Source organism: Haliotis rubra, unplaced genomic scaffold (genome assembly GCF_003918875.1).
Source record: "Haliotis rubra isolate DU_JTF1 unplaced genomic scaffold, ASM391887v1 Scf515, whole genome shotgun sequence".
Taxonomy (NCBI): Eukaryota; Metazoa; Mollusca; class Gastropoda; order Lepetellida; family Haliotidae; genus Haliotis; species Haliotis rubra.
This window is the reverse complement of record NW_025767208.1, coordinates 173,490-191,255: the sequence shown is the minus strand read 5'-3', so window position 1 is coordinate 191,255 and position 17,766 is coordinate 173,490. Positions and strand designations below refer to the sequence as shown.

Below are 17,766 nucleotides of genomic sequence, written 5' to 3'. Positions count from 1 at the left end.
ACGACCCATGCTTCAAACTGAACAATTCTTTATGGTTTCTGTACACTGATACTCCAGTGTGTCATGTCAACCCTGTTATACACCCCAGTTTGCATGATTTTTCTGCCGATGGGCATAAACACGATATGCACGTGCACCATCCTGGTTTTTACAACGGTCCAACAATCGAGTAAAGTTTGATGGCACTCAAGTGTGTCATCATGTGTTCACGTTTGGGCCAAATTTCAGTATTTTGTCTCATATCATTCTTTTGTATATAAATGTAACAAAAATGTGCTAAACTTTTGTTGTTCAGTATATATAAAGTTATCTCTGTCCCAATGCCTGTGAACAATACTTCCTCCCACTCCACCCAACTGTTGAACACTCCATCTTATTTCGACCTTTCATCTGATTCTCGGAATCACATTAGCCTTGATAGTTCTACTATAGCCTCTTGCACAGGTGATGTTTTGGTATACACTGTCCTTTCAGAATAGCTCTTCAGTCTTCACCCAAACCATCATATGTCCTTGCACTCTGCCAAAACAGTAAAGGTCTTATCAAGTCACTTTGTGATTTCCGGTATGTTACCAATCTCAGCCACCTCAAGTTGTCTCAATTGATTCCTCTAATGTCCTAGTTTATAGAATTTCATATCTTACTCTCACCTGTGCAACCACACATCGTGTGATTACTGGGTGTATGCGATAAAGTTACTGATTCATTTACCTGTGCTGTGCGGTCTCCATCCTTTCTCGCACACCTCGCTGTTCCTCTCTTTGCATTTCTCCATCGTAACAAATAATGAACTGTGTAAATATTTTAATAATAGTTTGTTGAACAAGTTCTATTTTTAGGACATAAATTCTGAAAAAAAGATCCACAGAGTTCTTCAGATGTTTACAAATATTGAGAAATTTAAATGTTGATAATAATGTTAAAAATAAGCAATCTCAATCGTGTCTCATTATAATAATTTAGCTGTTACGGTCAGACGCACTCACGGGCGCCGGAGGCAGTGTGTAGATTGTGAGGGGTCTTCTCGTTTCGCCACCCTGTAAAGGATGGTTTAGTCTCTATTCGCATACAAACACAATGTAGGCTAATTGGGATTAGAAAATGCACCCCTACTCTTATAATGAACCTGACTCGCTGGTCAGTGCCATGCTTATCTTGATCGACTGTTATTATAAGGATATGTAGTTGAGTAGAGATGATTGCATCCACTATCACAGCACCAAAAACCGGATAGTAAACCATTGAAATAAACGGAAATACAGTAGGAAATACATGCCATGACCGGATTTACGTATGTTTTCAGATATTTCCTAACTTCGGGCATATATTTCATATGAATCTATACCTTTGAAACATATGCTCATCGTACATTTTCGTATGCACAAGCACCTAGTTCATGTATGCCCTGACCGGATTGTCAGGGATTTCCAAATATGAATTGCAAAACAGATACCCCGGTAAATACATGATCATACAGTATTTCCAATGCATTCCTTTGAATTTCAATGGGTGCTGAAATTTCCGATTTCGTTCTAAGTTTCCTCGGGTTGGAAACATGTGAATTTACGTAGGTGGGGAAACACATGTAAATTTTCAAATTTGCAAATGTTTGCACACCTTAGATATTTATGTATCATACCGGATTTCAGGGGTATGTATATGAACGGTTCATACACCATCATGTTACCTGTACTCAAGCAAGATGATCATATGTTTCCATCATATGAATTACTTGGCTCATGTAATTTCACTTTCACACATTTTAGTACGTTTGAAATCAACGTTCACATGACCTCAATATTCTTATCACCAAAGAGCCTGACAAAGAAAGCGGTATTACGCAAGCTAACACGCCTTATTAAGCTGCACTCGCTCTTGCTACCAGTATCAGTTACGCCTTGTCTGTGGTGTTGGCAAATCTTGTGAGGTGCATGTTTCGAGGGATTGAAAGGTTCAGTGGTGAACAAAGGGCGATGCGTTGCCCCTTTGTCCTCGCAAGTGTCCCTAGCTGCCCCAAAAGAATAGCACTTTGTCTCTCTTGGAGCACAACCAAATATGCTACACGAACCAACTCGTAATTTCTTAAGTCTTTTCAGCTCGCGCATCTACTGTAAAATATTTTGGGGCCGTACATAATTGGAATATTATTGCACTGCATGTGACCTTCTTAATAGTCTCACAGTGCCTGAACCATGTTATTTCTCTATTCGCTCAGCCTTTGCTGTCATAACGCCATACAGAAACTTTAAAGTTTGTTTCACTAACGCAAAAGTATACAATAAGACTGACTGACTGAGTTTAGTTTTACGCCGCTTTTAGCAATATTCCAGCAATATCACGGCGGGGGACTCCAGAAATGGGCTTAACACATTGTGCCCATGTGGGGAATCGAACCCGGGTCTTCGGCTATACAATAAGAAACAATGTCATATCAAATTATATATTCTGTGAGACATGAAATGAAAAATTAATTTTATCGAGTAGCGATTATGACCGGATAGCACGGGCGGGTTCATTCTCTGAGTATATCATAGGCATGTTGGATTTCCGTGCCTTTTGTGAAATTCGTCTATATTGTCCTGTTTAAATTGACGATCCATAACTCAGATTGCGAGTAAACATCACGTAAGTAATTGTGATGTCGCATTGCTGTAAATTTCCCTGTCGAAGAAGTCATTTTCTTGTTTGGAGAAGATCTATGGCTATTACGCCCCAGTGTTGCTAAACATCTTATAGACCTTAAGTCTGACACAGACGCGGACATCGCATGTTCAAGTTCTGATCTGACAGGGGCTGAAAATATCATTCCGACATGAATACAATATCTCAGTGTTTTCCTGAGTAAGTGGAGATCTTTCTACAACATTGGAAATAACTGTATCGTTGTCTTTCTGATATTCCCCCGAACGAAAGCTCTACCCATTTAGGGTACAATGTGTAAGTTACAGAATTGTAGCGAATAGTCTTAAGACTTTTCTACTTTGACCAGGATTCTTCGAACTTGTAACAGTCGTTTGAGAAGATCAAAAGAGAAAATGGTAGTGCGCGATGTATATGACGGACGTATATGGAGAACGTTCGAAGAACTTTATAAATACAATGATAGAAATACCGGTTATGTTTAAAACGTACCTTCAGTCTGATAGCCAGAGGGATTATTGTGAAAGATCGCAGTATGTATCATCATAAACGGGCCTAGATAAAAGTACATGTCATTCATCCCCACATTATATCCCACGGGGCATCGTTGTTACAGGTAGGGCAAACACTTTCTTCTAAAGGTATCTGCCGGTTTCACGGTACATACATGTGTTCAGATTATCCGGAAAACTAGCGCAAGTTCTCCTCCATCACACCAGTAACCACATAATCTATCATATGGCCTTTGATCACACATATAATTGTATAAATACCCAGTGTTTATTGATAGCGATGAAGCAACTTATCAAAATTTAAGGCCGACAGTATCATCTGCATTACTCTCTTAGATAAGGTGAAATATCACAGGGTTGTCATGGTAACGATAATTTGGCATACTATTTATTGGGTTATTCTTTAATTTGCGATTAGAATTTAAATCAGTTTTGACATGAGCATGTTAAGAAAAAAGAAGCTGTAAAACGAAATGTATTGTGATCGAACCTATAGGCCTTTGTAAAAAAAAACGAGTTGTAAAAACGAGTTTCAAGCCACCTACATAAAAACCTGTTTTTCATGATAAATATGTGCTAATCCGTGGCACGATTCCAACCATATCATGGGCATATTTTGTGAATCATAATCAAACAGTGATGTTACAAGGCGTCCATGCCGCGTCAACAACACATATGCAAACAGGGGCGTAGCTACCATTATAAAAAACAGTTCGAGCTTACACATGATCTTTCCTAAAAAATATTTTTTCTTCTAATTTTTGCCAAAAATACGTACAAACACGTTCCATTTAAAAAGTGGAAATCCCTCTACGAATCGTACTGACTACAGTATTCTTTGATTAAAGCATTACCATGTACAGTAAACAGGTTATTCTTCATATCATAACTTTCAGTGATGATTGTGTTTCCATCGACATGTATGAGGATGTTTTGTTACAGTCATGATTATATGTGAATCATCACTGAAATGCAGTTGTTTATTTTTCATTTGCTTATCATTCATTTTAGAAAAAAACACCAAATACTCGATGTATGGTATTGTATCAGTGCAGCAGACATGTGTAAACGATGTCCAAACATATTTGTATATGAGGAAATCACATTTCAATTTCCATGGTGGTAAGACATCCGTCCGTATCCACCCTGCCCTCCCTGAATTTTAATGAGGAGGAACACTTTCTTTGAGTGGGATTTTTAGAAGTAGAATTCGTCTTTCAGTATGTTCAAATACAATTAGCAGATAAGGAATATATATTCAGGTGATATGATTTGACTAGAATGGAATTTAAGAGGGGATACAGGCGGAATTTTTCCACAATATTTTGAAGCTATTAAAATCATCAAACGTCAAACGATAACTCTTCAGGTCTCATAAAAGATGAAAGTTGGGCAAGCCCTCAATACCACCTAAATATAAGGCTTTGCAGCCCATAGGGCTTACACGAAAAAAATGGCTTGCTACGCGCCTGGCAAACGCACGAGAATTGCAATACGGGCCTCTAACCACTGATTCTCCGTGACCTGGAGACACATGTGACTGAGCGTATGTTGGGGCGTCGTCTGTCATACAGACCCTGAAGCAAATATATCCAAGCTCACGCAAGTGTACAAATTGTGGCAAGTCTAGATTTCCACAGCTTCAGGAGAAAGTCCCAGGGCACCTTTTCATTATATTATATATTTTTTATTATGAACTTTTATTCTGTGAAATATGTTCATATCAGAGACTAGTTGTTGATCATAGTTCTGACGGGTTGAAGACAAAGACAAAATGGATACTAGTGCTGTTAAATTTCTTAAATTATATATAAATATTCGCCCTTGTCTCGGGTTAATGAATATTTTCCACCAAATGACAAAAGACAAAATGGATACTAGTGCTGTTAAACATTCGGAGGATATCGATATCTAGGTTAAGCTATTTGAATCATATTTACAATTAAAAGACCCAAACAATGGTTTGTTGTCCAAATCTTTGGTTTTCCATATCTTTTCCCAGTCTGTATCACAGTCACAGAAAGATATTTTTCCCCTTCCGTCTCTAGAAAAACTCACTGCAAGGTTCGGGTTATGGAGTGCCATACACCAAACACCCACAGCTGGCGGGACCAACATCTCCAGTAACATTTACATCTACCAACGCTTAATTCGCAAGTGGTGAGGCAATAAGCTAATGAGGCTAAGGGTCCTATACCATGTTTGTGAAATATCTATGATGCCTTATATAAAGTCTATCATCTAAGCAAGTCTAGCTATGTATGGCGTCAAGTCACTGCTTCGAAAAAAACTCCTTTAGAATTTTATTTGATAAATATTAGTATTTCCATCATATTGGAAAATACATAGACTAACGCTTAGTGTCTGAATATATATAATTTTGATCGTAACAAACAAACCATATTTAATTTGAAATGGAGCCTCAGGGAGACACGAGATTAAGTCCGGCTAGCCATGGCAGTTAGATATGTTTACTTTGTAACCCGAACCCCAAAGTGAGTTAGGTTTCTTGCAGATGTTAACAGACCCTGGACCTGAGGAGATCTAGACTTGCTTCAATTAAGGCTTTAGCATTGCAGAGAGGGCTTGGCAGTAGGGAAAATAATGTGGTTCAGGGACTGTGAGACAGCCTAGAAAATGCATGGCAACCTACACTTCATTGTGACTATGATTAAGGCATCATTTTAAAACACAAGGGTTATTTCCTTTGAGTTTAACCTTTAATTTACACCGGGAATAATTAATACATTGTAATCATCTTTTATGAAAGTATAGATAATGAAATTTGTTCACTTATGATCAGTCGGATAACTCATACAAGTGAGCACTAAAATTAGGGACCTACCGGTTCATGTCTGTGTGAACACATCTGTTTGTGTTTTATTGTAATTAGCAGTGTCTCCTTGTATATAAGAAGTGAACCTAAGGTCAGTTACTTAAACTGTTATGTAATTTCCATTACAAAAAGTATAAACGATATTACCTACTGGTCAGAAAGACTTATCAGTACCCCAACACCGACCCACCGCCACCACCCCACCCTAGGTCTATCCCATGCCACACCCTCTCACTTGCACACGTACACACTCCCTAACATACATATCGCTCTGGCCCATAGACCCGATATTTGAACCTTTTAAACATACACCATGTGTATGTCAAGAAAGACACGCATGTTATTAGTGGTGCTCAGTCATGGGTATCACTTCACAATATCTCAGTACATTATCGCGTGGTCGGACGCGCTAACATACCCTATGTGACGGTTACATTACAGAACCATTGAAATACATGTTAAAGTAGTTGTAATCTTGTAACACTATATTTACCCATTTCCAACCATTTACGCATGTACTAAATATATGACAAAACTAATCCTGGTCATACGAGATTTCAAAGGTATTGAAATGCATGTCCTACAATCACAGCATTTACATATGTTACACATGTTAGGAAACACATGAAAATGGCCAGATTTACGCACCTGTGAAATACATGTAAATGCAGAGTTGAATGTTCGTTCATTTTAAAACCTTGACTTGGCGAAAACGGAACCATAAAAAATTTATCAATTAAATATTAGCTCTAAATTAAATGTATAAATAAAACTTTACGTTGCCTATGTATAATATTGGCAACGTTGTATAATAACTAAGTGCTCAACGATAATGATTTAAAATGGATACTTGCTGTTGACATGGTTGACTCTTCCATTCACATCTATCGGCTGACACAATAAACTTGTCTCTTCTCAAAACATTAAGAACTTGTTGTTTTTAATGCAGTTATTAGTTTATTCTTGGTACTTAATGCACAGGCTACAAGTATAAACATGTTACTTATCAAAACATTTTATAAACACTAGTTAATGAACACGCCTCATGCATATTATTCCAAAGAAAACAGCGGCGTCTTTGATGGGTTGACAAGCTTCATTAAAACAACAACTCATGACTGCTCTGTTACAACTCAATGTCATGATACATGCTATATAAGACGTGGTCATTCGTCAAAATGTACAAGCGACAATGGCTGTTAGGTGCTTGACTTGCGAGAAGACTGTCCGCCGAAATCAACACGCTATCACTTGTGATGGATGCGGAGGATGGACACACAGGATCTGTGGCACTGGCCTCAGCGTCCAGAGATACAGGGAGATTTGTTCAAGCGGCGAGGACTAACCCTTCCTTTGCAGTAAATGTTCAAGGCCTTCAGATACAATTGATGAACTCATTGAAGCGACAGGCATCAACTTAGAGATAAGTTTGCAGTCGGACCATCCAGAGGACCAGTTTTTTATATATATATTTCCCTAATTTTCCCTTATTTTTACCCAGTTTGCCTACCAGAAGGACGACGCCCTCCACAAGTTTGCCAGAAAACTCATGGCCCTTCCGTTTTTGCCTTCTGATCACATTCCTAGGATGTTTGCTAAGATTGCGGACCGGGTGGAGAGGCATGGACGACTGAATCAGCTGGTCAGCTATTTCAGGCGTCAGTGGATGGAGCATCCCAGTTTTGGCGCCATCTACATGGAGTGCAAACCGCGTGACCATCCGCACCAACAACCACGTCGAAGGTATATTATTGTTATTAGAAGTAGTATTATATATTAGATAAGAAGGTTTTATTATAAAAACATGAATTGTATAGTTTTATTTATACAGTATATTATTTCAGGATGGCACCGACGGATGAACGGCAAGGTTCGGGAGCAAGCTCTGGGTATCTTTAGACTGATACCGAAGTATCTATAGACTTCTCTCTCGAGGCTGTTCCTCTCTTTGCACTTTTCCCTCGTAACAAATAGTGAACTGTGTAAATATTTTATGATGGTTTGTTAAACAACTTGTACATTTTTAAGACATGCAAAAGAGTTGGTCTGGTGTTTTGATTATGATCAGCCTTTCATTGAGTATTATATGTTCATTAGTTTTGGAGTTAGATTGCAATTCATCGGTCCGCTTTTGAGCCAAACGGACTAGAGTATGAAACACAGATACTTCCACAAACGCGTGGCGTTTATCGTTTAGTTTTGTTCATATCGTACCATTATTCACGCTCTATCAACATATCCTCCCAGATTCCCATTCTCTTCCAGAATGTATTATATTCTTGGAAGGTTTGAGCCTGGTGGCAGGAACGCCAAGGCCAAGTCCCTCAACTCCGTTCGGGCCGCAGGTCCGCCAAGCCGGCCCCACAGGCCAGTCGACAAGAGGAACGCCTCACGAACCAGCGCACTTCGTCAAGCAACTCGACCACTCCAGTAACGTCCACGCCCTACTGTACACGCCAGGGCCCCGGTTTCACAAAGTGATCGTAACGCTACGACTGTCGTAAGTCTACGTTGAAGTATGGGAGTTACGATCACCTTAGCGCTACCATCGCTTTGTGAAACGGGGCCCAGCACCCAGCAGGCGGGGTGGAGCCTCAGTTGGGTGTGAGAAAACAAATACTAAATCTACTTTATCGCGTTCAACCTGGCATAAATTATGTGAAGCCAATTTCTGATGTTTCCATCGTGATATTGCTGGAGTATTGCTAAAAGCTGCGTAAAACCACACTCACTTAACTTGGAATGCCTACTGATTTCATCCATGTGTTTTGCCTGCGTTGTTTACAATCTAACATTGTATTTGCAAGCCTAGGTGAGGTGAGGTGAGGTGAGGTGAAATTGGGTTTAACGTCGTGCTTGTGAATATTTCGCTCATGACGACGTGCATGCGTGTGTATGTGCGGCTGCTTGTACTAGCCCAGACTGAAGCTGGTTTTATAGTGCTAGCCCACTGAGATACCATGCCGTAGTGAAGCATGAATACCCCACTCAGACACATTATACTGACTCCGAGCTGACCAGTCCTTGGTGTACCAATTAATGCCGAGCGTCAGGCAGGAACCAACAAGTACCATATTTTAACGTCTTTTGGTATGACGCGGTCGGGGATCGAACCCGCTACCTTCGGTCTCCGGGCGGACGCTCTAACCACTAGACCACGGAGACGGTCATTTGCAAGCCTAGACTCTACAGGAAGCTTTTGCGTCGTTTTAACCACCCCGAAGGTGTGAAAAGCAATCTGAACAATATATCGTCCACGGAACATTTTCGTAATTCACATTGATGTAATTGATTGATTGTTGTGTAACGCCGCACTCATCAATATTCCAGCCATATGGCGGCCGTCTGTAAATAATCCAGTCTGAACCAAATAATCCAGTGATCACTAACATGAGCATCGTACTAAGCAATTGGCATACGATGATGTGTGTTAACCAAGTCAGTGAGACTGACCACCAGATCCCGTTAGTGAACACGCCTCATGCATATTATTCCAAAGAAAACAGCGGCGTCTTTGATGGGTTGACAAGCTTCATTAAAACAACAACTCATGTCTGCTCTGTTACAACTCAATGTCATGATACATGCTATATAAGACGGGGTCATTCGTCAAAATGTACAAGCGACAATGGCTGTTAGGTGCTTGACTTGCGAGAAGACTGTCCGCCGAAATCAACACGCTATCATTTGTGATGGATGCGGAGGATGGACACACAGGACCTGTGGCACTGGCCTCAGCGTCCAGAGATACAGGGAGCTTTGTTCAAGCGGCGAGGACTACCCCTCCATTGCAGTAAATGTTCAAGGCAAATCTTCAGATACAATTGATGAACTCATTGAAGCGACAGGCATCAACTTAGAGATAAGTTTGCAGTCGGACCAGCCAGAAGACCAGTCTTGCGAAGGTCCTACATGCCGTCCGTCTTCGTGGATGCCTTTTCCACCTTTCCACTAAACAGTCAATGTAAAAGCAATCTGAACAATATATCGTCCACGGAACATTTACGTAATTCACATTGATGTAATTGATTGATTGTTGTGTAACGGCGCACTCATCAATATTCCAGCCATATGGCGGCCGTCTGTAAATAATCGAGTCTGAACCAAATAATCCAGTGATCACTAACATGAGCATCGTACTAAGCAATTGGCATACGATGATGTGTTAACCAAGTCAGTGAGACTGACCACCAGATCCCGTTAGTCGCATTTTACGACAACCTGAATCAGGTCGTACTGACGTAATATAATAATCCAGTCTAAGTAAAGGTAGGCTCAGTATTATTCGTTACACTGCTATACTGAGTCTAACAAAACATTGGACTGACCAATCAGAACGCAGCTTACCAAATCGCGCAACTTGTCATTCGCACATACCGTTTGAACCTTTATCTAAAAAACTCGAACGATTCCGAATGCTAGTTTCCGCATGATCGCTTCCAAGTCATACACGCAATGAGTAAACAGTCGCTGAAAATAGCGTTTTTGTCAATATTCATGGATGTCATCTTGCGGAAATATAAACAAATAGTAGCCATGTCATTAGAAACCCATAAGCGTATATACTGCAGGTCAAATATCTGTTTTATGCGGATTTTCGTTTGTTGATAGATCAGTGTCAGCGACCAGGGAAGAGAAAATCCAAAAACCGTTTTGATTGGTCGGTCAAAGGTTAGCTGACGCGACCTTCTACTAGGTTTTGTTAGATTCAGTATAGCAGTGTAACGAATAATACAGAGCCTAAGTTTACTTAAACTGTATAATAATCATCCCCGAAAGCTGTATTACCCAAACTTGTTTTCAAGGTATGATAATGTTGATAGACACTATACTATTATTGTAAACTGGTCGGTCCATCCGGTGATCAGTACACAGAAGTGTACCAAGAAATATCATGTTTCTGACATTTCTTTTGTCTTAGGCTAGCGATGCAGTTAAGAAGACTTCGTGAAGAAAACAGAAGCCTGAACGATGAAATCAGGCGTCTGAAGGCAAAGGTAAGTCACATTTTACAGAGTGCATACGTCACACCACTTTTAACAGTATTTACGTAACATGGCGTATTCTTCTTGGGGGGAGGCGTTTAACAGAAGGGATATGCTTCTCACATGTGGATAATGAAATCCGGGCTTTCGACGTGATGAGCGAACGCTTTATCCATAAGCACATCACACTACCTCTTGGTCATAGGACTTACGATGTACGTGGGTTATTGTTTTAGGTTCCTACCAGGCTATTTAATGACTATGTTCTCTGATCAAGGCGAGCTTCTGAGCAAGAAACATTTGATTTTCCAATGAAACAGCACTACATTGTTTTATTGTTCTGAAATAATTCTATATCATATTGCAAAGGTTTTACAATTTACTAAACCCGTTCTACATTGGTACAATAAAGCAGATTTACATTATTTATAACTGGAAGCACCATTCATTAAGAAATATTCACATTCATTGTTTTTCTTCAGGCTCAGACAGTTGATGAAGCTAACCAGATGCGAAATGCAAGGCATCGGCAAAGGGAAATATGACTTCAGCAACAACGACTTCAACGATACCAACGACAGGAACATCAAACTTCAACGGCAACAGCAAGAGAAACCTCAATCTCAAGTTTAAATCTTTAAAATACCTTAATATTGACTTACCTTGCAATTAACTAAACATCAAAGTCCCTAATAATCAGCTAATCAACGTGGAATACCCTTTTAATGTAACGAGAAATGTGAAATATATTAAGAAATAATGACGTATATAACTTAAAATGAAAAGCTGTTTATTTGGTAAATGTTCATTGTCAATAGATACTTCTCTCAACTATATTTTTCTTGCTAAACACCTCAAATGGAGAGAGCCATCCATACACAACCTGTCACGAGCGCCCAAAACTAAAACTGACCCTGATACATGTTGATCATGCAAAGATAACGCTCACTCGGAACAGAATCTCGTGCAGCATGAAAATTTTGTACTTTCTGCGTAACGGTTGTATTTGTACTTATCAACCACTGTGTCCGAGAACATCAGTTCTTCAAGGACCCTCCAGAACAGATGAGGTGAAATTGGGTTTAACGTCGTGCTTGAGAATATTTCGCTCATATGACGACGTGCATGCGTGTGTATGTGTAGGTGTGGCTGCTTGTACTAGGCCAGACTGAAGCTGGTTTTATAGTGCTAGCCCACTGAGATACCATGCCGCAGTGAAGCATGAATACCCCACTCAGACACATTATACTGACTCCGAGCCAACCAGTTCTTGTTGTACCCATTAATGCCGAGCGCCAGGCAGGGACCAACAAGTACCATATTGTAACGTCTTTTGGTATGACGCGGTCGGGGATCGAACCCGCGATCTTCCGCTCTCCGGGCGGACGCTCTAACCACTACACCACGGAGGCGGTCCCCTCCAGAACAACCCCAAAATAGACCTTGTTGACATCGGCGCACAACAACATTCCCATGGATGAAAATGAAAACGTTCATGTGCCAAAGAGAAAAAGAACAAAAACATGTTGGCCATATGGTAATTAGAGTCTATGGGTAAAAGTAACCGTGACTCCAAGGACTGAAGAAAGTATTATTTGTTTTCTTGTAGGAGAGGACGAGTACGGAAGCCGCCAGGTGTCCCTCCAGATGGCATTGGCAGGAAGAGTGAACAGTAAGGTGAACGCCATGCGTTCCTAACTTTGATACTGATGTTTTTGCATTGGGTATATGTCATATGAAGTAACAGCTATGATGGCGACTATGATGTACAAAATATTTTACATGTCTGTGAACGAATCCTTTCTTTCATCAGATGTCATTATGATGAAAAGACAACGGTAGACGTCTCGGTCATCAGTTTCAGACAGACAGACAGACACTTTATTCGGTAATATACGGCCTTACGGCCCATTTTACAGTTAATATATAATGTATTTATAATGTCACGTGAGCACAAATTGAAGTAGTTATCTAGCAATAAATATATGTTTAACAATGTTGCAACGTCGTATGTAGAAGGAGAGTTTTGTAGAATGGTTTAATATGGTTACCATTAACATATTGTTTTATTGACAAAAGATAGCATAATTTTTCTGACAAACATTTATATTTATCACAAACATTTAATACATGGAATGTCGCATCTTCAATAAAACCGATGACGTCACTGGAATTTAATTAGAAACCAGTCTTTCATCAGATGTCATTATGACCAACCGTTTTCATTCAGGAACTGCAGCACACCTCTGATCAAAAGTCGCCATTTTCAGGCATCCACAGTAGGCCATAGGCAAGTCGGCACCCACCACCTGGTAATCCCTCAGGAACGCTGTGCATAGTCCTTTGATCGTCAACATTTGCTACCTCTTCGGTATACTACCTCTGTGATAATTCTAATTCAGGTTATTGTATTCGTGGCCTTAGGTCCATATACAAATAAACATAATGTCATACATATATGCATTGGTAATGGAAATTTAACATATTGGCATTTATGGTTTACATTTTGTGTTTCATCTTTTCGTATCTTATAGAAATGGCGTGTTTACAAAATTTACACAAGTTGCACACAGTTTCGTTATTACTATCAGACATAAGTATGCAAAACATTACAAAATTACAATTCTTAATCAAACCACTTAAAATTTATATGAAATATTTCTTGAGAGCAGAATATTTCGATGTTTTCCTTGGCAGCTGCCTTGGACTGGTTTGGGTTCTCTCTCTCAAAATATACTCATGCCAATAATGGTTGTCACCCCTAACCCCAACCCCCACCCCACACCCTCTCCAATAAAAATTTTTTGAAGGGTGTGACAACCATTATTGGCATGAGTATATACTAGTATGCCCGTCGTGTATAATTTTTTAGGAACATACAAATTAATTCATCATATTTAAGTTTGAGTTTTGAGTTTTGAAGTATTCTGGTCCTAAGAAAAAACTGTCCTTTCCCCCTCAGGTGTGTTGGGAGTTAAGAGTTCCTTCGTTACCTCCAACAATCACACCGCCCCATACGCAGAAATTCTTATAGTATGACCAGAAATTATTGAGAATTTTAGGAATATGTTAAATTAGATTTCTAGTATAAAGAACCTTGACCAGCTATCAAGTGCTTGGTTTCATTCAAGAGAGACAACTCCGTAAATCCTTTTTCATTAGTTTGTGAAGAGTTATCCCCTTTGTTTACTTGCTAGCAGTTTCAGTGATCCTCAGTATGGATGAATTAGAGAAGAGGAAGTTGATTTTACAGTATTATAACAAGGACATCAGATCAGCTAAAGTGATTTCAAGTAGAACAGGCATCCCTTTGTCCACTGTTTATCGTGTTTTGAAAAATATTGCAAATGGATATGGCATTGAGCACCAGGGAGGCGCAGGTAGGCCCAGAAGATTGACTGTCGGTGACAGGAGGCGGCTTGGTATTCTTGTTTCTAAAAACAAACGAAGGAGTTTAGAAAACTTAAGGCTGGATATGATTGATAGAGGAACTGTGGCTGTCTGTAAGGAGACAATTAGAACTGAGCTGCGTGCAATGGGTTGGCAGAAAAGTCGAGGAATTCCATCACCGATCATGAAACCTGAACAAAAGGAGCGAAGGTTGAACTGGTGCTTACAGCATAGAAATTTTAACTGGGACAATGTGATTTTCTCAGATGAAAGTTCTGTGTGGCTGCTAATACACTAAACATTCTGGACCAAATAAACTGAAAAACTTTTGTATCAGCGCCCAAAGTACAGTCCGAAATTTAACGTGACGGTTGGCATATCTGTGTTAGGGGCAACGCCCTCTGTGTATTTGAAGGGAATATGAACAGTAAGCGGTACACAGATATTCTCGAGGGACATTTACTTCCATCTGCTCACGTGTTCTATGGAAATGTTTGGATTTTCCAGCAGGACAACGACCCAAAACATCGTTCAAAGCATTCACAGGCCTGGTTCCGGACCCAAAATATGACATTATTAGATTGGCGGTGGGGTAGCCTAGTGGTTAAAGCTATAGCCCTGACCTAGATCCAATAGAAAATGTTTGGGGACTTATGCGGCGTAAAAAGTGTCAATCAAAGAAAAATCTGACAAATATTGCTGAAATGAAAGAAGAGGTGGTCGGATATTGGGACAGCATGAACCACGACTTTCTAACTTCTTTGATCAGTAGTATGCCCCTCCGCATTGAAGCCTGCATTGCTGCCCATGGTGACTTGACAAAATACTAACTGTTCATTTGTCTTTGAATCTGGAGTTATGTTCTGCTAATATTCACATTTAATACGTGAGTAATGAGTGAAAAAAACACCAATTACAATCTTTAAATTCTCAATAATTTCTGGTTGTACTGTACCACTTTATTTACTATCTAACCACTCCCGTGTTCATGTTATCCGATTAAGATTCGAATTCGTTAAATTGTCTGTGCGTTCGTTTATATGAACATGAGGGCTCTTCAAAATTACTCTTAATTAATGATGACTCCGCTGCTTTGAGGTGTTGAGGGATGTTTCATGTTTCAGGGTTCACACTTTTACTTGAAACACCCGCTAACACCTTCTGGTTGAATGATGACTTCGTGGTATTGGTATCGTCACATGGGCAGTATTTGAGCGATATCGTGACGAGAGAAAGCCAAACATTAATGACAAATATATATAAACAGTATCAAGATTTTAAGTCACATCGGCAGTATTTCTGCAATATCGTGAGGAAATAAGTTATACATTCATAATAAATGAAGTTAAATTATCAAAACCTGTCGGTTAAACTGGACAGTAAAAACAACTAGAGTATCACAGATTTAGATGCAGAACTAGTATGTAAATCTAAAACGATTTTACTATTAAGACAATACAATATACACAAAATGAAAACGGGCTGTAGATCACCAACAACTGAAGGTAGATCACCATACTAGGGACAATGGGGACTAGCAGTACTTTTGCTACTTGCATGGATCCCAGCTGGAGTTACATCATCCCGTCCTCCGATGGCGATTGTACTGGAATTCAGGCATAATTAAAATTACAATTAAGAATCTGGTAGGCATAAATATATTTTTAATGTTTTGGGACTTACGTACCTACATGTAGATGAATACAGTTATCGCCATGCATGAATTTGTGATTCATTCGTCAATGTTATAGATTTCAAACTCGTGTATCTTCATCCTACAGACCTCACCAAGAACCGGACTGACACCGTGACCGGTCTGCCTTCTCAAGGATGCGTAGGATATCTGGTTGTCTTTAATGGTCGGGGCGGTGGGGTAGCCTAGTGGTTAACTGTTCGCTCGTCACGCCGATGACCCGGGTTCGATTCCCAACATGGGTGCAAAGGCCATTTCTGGTGTTCCCCACCGTGATATTGCTATAATTTGCGTATAACTAAATTCACTCGCTCTTTAATGGACTGTCAAGGACTCGACGGATTTCAGTACTTTCACTGATGGCAATATACTGTGTTGCTTTGTCATTTCAAACATACTCTACCCCTGATACATGAATCACGTTACAGTTAGGCACTCCCCTAAAGCATCCTTTCTAAAACACACTGGGGTCAACGTGTGACAACCGAAGGTTGCTGAGTTCGGTGTTTAAGAACAAACACACAATTCCAATTATTATTCCTATCAAGAAGCATCATCAGTGGCCCTTGTTCATAAAACACATTTCAGTAGACAGTACCTGAAAGCAGCTATGATTTACTTGAGGTAAATGGCATTTATTTTAGTGGTTAAAGCGTCAGCTCGTCATGCCGAAGACATGGGTTCAATTCCCCACATGGGTACAATGTTGTAAAGCCCATTTTTTGTGTCCCCCGTCGTGATTTTGCTGGAATATTGCTAAAAGCGGCGTAAAACCATACACACCCACTCACGTTACTTGAATCCAATAGGGTAAACGTGTTACAACTGTAGCGAGACTGTTTCAGACCAAAGTTGCTAAATAATGTCTAACCTCATTGTCGGGTAAATGTATTGTTAATATCTTCCTCTTTCGGCCTGTTTGAACCATGGATATAAACAGGTGTAGTTGAGCCATGCTGCCCTGGATGTATTCAGCCAAGTAACATTCTTCAAAAGCATCTTCATTATTTTGTCAGGTTTGCAACTCAAATCCACATTAAAATTATTGTCCTGTGCGGATGCATAAGTCCCAACACATTCAGTGCATTTAAGCCTACCAGTTAATTTAGAACGTAGTATATTTGTGATTTTTTATGATGGCTAAATTTGATTACAATCGCCAGCGGCTGAAGGAATGACATAAATCCAACTAGGGTCCATACAGGTAGCAAAAGCACTGTCAATCCCCATGGTCCCTAGTATGGTGATCTACCTTCCGTTGCTGTCGATCTGCAGCCCGTTTTTATATTGTATGGGACTGATTAAAAATCCACTTTTAGAGAGACAGGCTGGTTAAAATTCTGGTTCTGTGATATTTCAGTTGAATTTACTGTCCTTTGTCGACAAGGTTTTTATTATTTAAATATTATTATCATGTATTTATAACTTTTTCTAGTCACGATATGGCTGCAAAAACTGTCGATGTGAATTTTAACTCACTCAGTCACTCAAATACCCCACCCATTTATGCCTACCGCTCCTTTTTTGGGACGGGTACTTCAGAAAAGCATATTTTTATCTAATCCTGCACTACTGACGTCATGCGCTTATTGCTCATGACTCGAAAACGTGGCTTGCCAGACGAAGTTGAAAGACGTAGAACTGTAATCACTTCCTGGTCTGGGATGCTCACTCGTCTGCGCACCGTCACGTCAGCCACCTCAGATTATT

The 17,766-nt window shown here is 39.8% G+C and overlaps 2 long non-coding RNA genes across 2 annotated transcripts in view; one reads left to right on the top strand and one right to left on the bottom strand.

Moving 5' to 3' along the window:
* Window positions 1–4,913, top strand: part of LOC124292367 — a 26,924-nt gene extending 22,011 nt beyond the window's left edge. Inside the window, exon 3 of the long non-coding RNA XR_006902433.1 lies at window positions 4,900–4,913. This is a non-coding gene — a long non-coding RNA (uncharacterized LOC124292367). The remainder of the gene's footprint in view (window positions 1–4,899) is intronic.
* LOC124292368 overlaps window positions 1–17,766 on the bottom strand; it is a 19,219-nt gene extending 1,453 nt beyond the window's left edge. The window contains exons 1-2 of the long non-coding RNA XR_006902434.1: window positions 17,665–17,766; window positions 10,306–10,311 (exon numbers count right to left, since the gene is read on the bottom strand). This is a non-coding gene — a long non-coding RNA (uncharacterized LOC124292368). The remainder of the gene's footprint in view (window positions 1–10,305; window positions 10,312–17,664) is intronic.